This window comes from Physella acuta, unplaced genomic scaffold (genome assembly GCF_028476545.2).
Source record: "Physella acuta isolate Inbredline_101_S28 unplaced genomic scaffold, ASM2847654v3 ptg001407l, whole genome shotgun sequence".
NCBI classification, from domain to species: domain Eukaryota; kingdom Metazoa; phylum Mollusca; class Gastropoda; family Physidae; genus Physella; species Physella acuta.
In genome coordinates this window covers 10,001-15,000 of record NW_026732922.1, presented here as the reverse complement: position 1 = coordinate 15,000, position 5,000 = coordinate 10,001, and the positions used below count along the sequence as shown (strand labels likewise).

Genomic DNA, 5,000 nt, shown 5'->3' with positions numbered 1-5,000 from the left:
CCAACGGTGCCGGCACTTGCGTGCCAGACCGAGACCAATCCGAGGCCCTCACTGAACCGCTCAATCGATAGTAGCGACGGGCGGTGTGTACAAAGGGCAGGGACGTAATCAACGCGAGCTTATGACTCGCGCTTACTGGGAATTCCTCGTTCATGGGGAACAATTACAAGCCCCAATCCCTAGCACGAAGAAGATTCAACGGGTTTCCCAGCCCTTTCGGGCCAGGGAGGCATCCACGCTGATTTCTTCAGTGTAGCGCGCGTGCGGCCCCGGACATCTAAGGGCATCACAGACCTGTTATTGCTCAATCTCGTGTGGCTAAACGCCACTCGTCCCTCTAAGAAGTTGCGCCGGCGCATCGAGGAACCGGCGAACTATTTAATAGGCTAGAGTCTCGTTCGTTATCGGAATTAACCAGACAAATCGCTCCACCAACTAAGAACGGCCATGCACCACCACCCACCGAATCAAGAAAGAGCTATCAATCTGTCAATCCTTACAGTGTCCGGACCGGGTGAGTTTTCCCGTGTTGAGTCAAATTAAGCCGCAGGCTCCACTCCTGGTGGTGCCCTTCCGTCAATTCCTTTAAGTTTCAGCTTTGCAACCATACTTCCCCCGGAACCCAAAACCTTTGGTTTCCCGGAGGCCGCCCGCAGAGTCATCGAAGCAACTCCTGCGGATGGCCAGGTGGCATAGTTTATGGTCAGAACTACGACGGTATCTGATCGTCTTCGCGCCTCTGACTTTCGTTCTTGACTAATGAAAACATTCTTGACAAATGCTTTCGCAGTAGTTCGTCTTGCTGCGATCCAAGAATTTCACCTCTAACGCAGCAATACGAATGCCCCCGTTTGTCCCTGTTAATCATTACCTCCAATTCCGAAAACCAACAAAATAGAACCGAGGTCCTATTCCATTATTCCATGCACCATTATTCAGGCAGCGAGGCCTGCTTTGAACACTCTAATTTTTTCAAAGTAAACGCGTCGGCCACCCGGGACGCTCAGTGAAGAGCACCCGCGGGAGAGAGCCGACAGACGGTAGGGCAGGAGATACGGGCAGTGAGCCGGCGCGAGCCGGACCGCCCGCCTGCGCCTGAGATCCAACTACGAGCTTTTTAACTGCAACAACTTTAATATACGCTATTGGAGCTGGAATTACCGCGGCTGCTGGCACCAGACTTGCCCTCCAATAGATCCTCGTTAAAGGGTTTAAAGTGTACTCATTCCAATTACGGGGCCTCGAAAGAGTCCCGTATTGTTATTTTTCGTCACTACCTCCCCGTGCCGGGAGTGGGTAAGTTGCGCGCCTGCTGCCTTCCTTGGATGTGGTAGCCGTTTCTCATGCTCCCTCTCCGGAATCGAACCCTGATTCCCCGTTACCCGTTACAAACATGGTAGGCATATCACGTACCATCGACATTTGATAGGGCAGACATTTGAAAGATGCGTCGCCGGCGCGAGGCCATGCGATCAGCACAAAGTTATCCAGAGTCACCAAATGGGACGACGCAACCCCTTGCGAGGCCGCGCCGATTGGTTTTGAACTAATAAAAGCGCTCTTCCCGATAAAGGTCGGAGCTTCGATTGCATGTATTAGCTCTAGAATTGCCACAGTTATCCAAGTAGGATCGTGTCATCTAAGGAACCTCGACTGATTTAATGAGCCATTCGCGGTTTCACCATGGGACAGTGTGAACTTAGACATGCATGGCTTAATCTTTGAGACAAGCATATGACTACTGGCAGGATCAACCAGATAGCTATCGTTTGCGAGACGTTTTTCCACAACACATCGCGGGACGGGAGACAACGCTCTAGCGAGAGAACGGATCCCGGCATTCCCGGATTTTTTCACATCGGACCGCTCACATTTCCCCCTTCACCGTAAACACGGCGTCGCCGGGAAATCTCTCGATTTGCATCGAGCCGACTGCGTTTTGCAGACCCGTCGCCCGTTCCGAGGGCTGGGCCAGTGCGAGACTTTTATCGAGCCACCAATACTGCTTGGTTGCGTTAGCACTGCGCGTCGCCGCTGGCTTCACGCTACGGACACGTACTTTTACCTTCACTGGCGCGACCTGCGCGCCGAGCCCGCATTTTACCGGGAAGCTAGTCGGGAGACTGAGCCACGCACGGTCAGATCGGGCACATGTCGCTGGCTGCGAGGGAGCGCGGATCCTAGCGTCACATAGAGGCTTCACCGACACTCACCTCCACAATAGTAGATACAGACCGTTTTAACCGCCGTATTTCTGCCCATACCTCTAGTGTTAAACCGAAAAATCGGGTACATAGTCTCGGGGAGGACCGGGGTGCCGCCCCATGAGGGGAGCCCGCACGGAGGGCGCCGGGGGTGCCGCGACCCGGGGGGCGGCGCGGGGGTGTCGGGGCGCATCTACGGGGCTCACTCGCGCGGGCGCCACACTTCCGGGGGGCGCCCCAGGTGGGGTGCCAACTTTGGCGCCCCCGACTAAGGGGCCGCCCCCACTGCGGTTACACGCTTTACGACCACCCACCCGCGTTCCCCACCCCAGGGGGCATGCGAATCACCCGCCAGGGGCGTTCTGGGACCGAGGGCGCCGCTCCGGCACAAGGGGGAGCCAAAACGCCCCGAGTTCCCCCGCGGCCACCTCGACACCTGGGCGGGCGGCGAGGGGTGTCCTGCGATCGGGGTGGGGAGCTCTACCAGAATCACCCGCCAAACTTCACCGGGGGCGTCTCCCGGCGCCCCTGCGCTCGGGTGACGAACAGCGCCCCGGGCTATCCCGGGCGCCCTATGGCGTCCACCTTCGATCGGAAGGGTGATCTCGACTCGGGCTGAGGCGGGCCACAACAATCCGCGGTCACATCGGAGCCGTCCAGGCTAACGAGGCCCCGGCTCACGGGTAACCCATGGGGCTGGACCGGGAGTCCGCCGTTAAAGAAGAAAGAAATGTAGTGCAAACCAGAACCAGTTTTTTTTATTTATTTTATAACTCGACTAATAATCGTCACAAAATTATAAACTTGGTACCTACGGATAGCCCTGGGCCCAACCTAATACAGGATGTCCATAACTATGCGCTAATTAAATAATTAATGGGTATTAAGGTCGGTCTTAGTAAATTGCTATATAAAGTCTAAGACCAGAACCAGTATTTTAAATTTATTTTATAACTCGGCTCCTAATTGTCACAAAATTTAAAAATTGGTACCTATGGATAGCCCTCGGCCCTACCTAATACACCGTGTCCATAACAATGTGGTAATTAAATATTTACTGGGCGTTAGGGTCGGTCTTAGTAAATTGCTATATAAAGTCTATATAAAATTTTACGAATTTAAAAAAAAAATTCCTACCGTCAAAAATAGCGACGCCTAGACCACCACACCTGTTCTGACGTTAAATCCTACTTGCACACACGTGTGGGAATAGATTAGATATCATCTAGAGATAGAATTCCTAATTATTTAATTAAAATAGAGACTCTAGATTTAATAGTTGTGTCATAGTTACATTAAGTCGAATTAGCGAAGCGGAGGCGGGAACTAGATTCTAGATCTAACACTTCGATTGCGATGAAAAAAAAATAGCTTTATTTTAAGGCCGACAAGGCAAATACGGTTTAATTAATATTAAAGAAATAAGTCCGAACACCTACCTTAAGCGAATCATCTACACAACACATGACTAGAAATAATACACGTCCACACGAAGAGCGATTGAAACGGTGACTGCAACGGTGAAAACTTGTACGACGGAAACATGGCGCCTAGGTTATGCCTACTTCCGGTCTGATGAAAATTTTTAATTCATTTTAAATTTTGCGCTCTATTTCGTCCGCGCTTGTCCACTTAAACTCTACAGAAAAGATAGTCTATATAAAAATAATTCCTAGAAGACAATTTTATGAGAGATCACCCACATTTATTTACCCTGCCTGTCTACCTTAGGGTTAGAGTTTGAATTTTTCTAGATTCAAGCCAAATATGCCGTGTCGATTAAACGACGACGTACATAACAGAGCGAAGACAATGAATGGTTCCTTAATTAACTATAATTACGGTCCTAATACAACTACAATTCACCATAGTACTAATATGTATGTGTATTGTTGTTTTGGGAGTTCTGTCATTACATTTTAAATTATAAAAAAAACGGGTTTACGATACACTTCATTACGCCGCCGATCGTGGTTTTAGATTTAAATTTGGTCGGATTCGGTTTATTATTAATTTATATAATACTTTATACATACTTTAATTCATTAAATACATTTATCTATGTATTTATTTCATTAGTTAAGTATTTGTTTAACTAAAAATTATCAATTTAAGGCATAACAATTACAGAAAACGATTGTATTTGAGATAAGTCTTATCGAACCATTTAGTAGCTGGGTCGGTTTATTATTAATTTATCTAATACTTTATACATACTTTCACTCATTAATTACATGTATATATGCATTCATTAAATCATTTAAGTATTTATTTCATCAAAAAGTATCGATTGAAGGCATAACACTGATAGAAAACGATTGTATTTGAGATAAGTCTTATCGAACCATTTAGTAGCTGGTTCGCGGGTCGGTTTTATTCCTTAACTCTAGATTTAAGTCTATCGTGTTTAATTTCAATTTAATTTATCACAACTTTTAGATTTTGTACTAGATTAAGCTACATTGAAGCTTATTTTTCACTATTTAATCAATAGAGGATATTATATAATATTTTTAAGTCTAATATTACGCAGCCGTTTGTTAAATCTAGTTTTACAACGACGACTCGCGCGATTTCGGTTTGGTTTTAAAACTTAAGTTCATTGATTCTTAAAATATATATTCCAGTTAGAATAGAACTGAATACGTACCACATGATGTATACACACGTTTGGGTTATTTATTTATTTTAAATTTAGTTTATTATGACCGATCGTAATTAACTTTGGCGATACCGGGCTGATATGTCTTATCGACCGGAAAACTACTGTCCCTTCGGTCGACTAGTTGGTCTTAG

At 46.9% G+C, this 5,000-nt stretch overlaps 1 non-coding gene across 1 annotated transcript in view; it reads right to left on the bottom strand.

Annotated features, from left to right (window-relative positions):
- Window positions 1-1,761, bottom strand: part of LOC131927470 (small subunit ribosomal RNA) — a 1,846-nt gene extending 85 nt beyond the window's left edge. Inside the window, exon 1 of the ribosomal RNA XR_009383640.1 lies at window positions 1-1,761. This exon is cut by the window's left edge and continues 85 nt beyond it. This is a non-coding gene — a ribosomal RNA (small subunit ribosomal RNA).
- Between the last annotated feature and the right edge of the window lie 3,239 nt (window positions 1,762-5,000).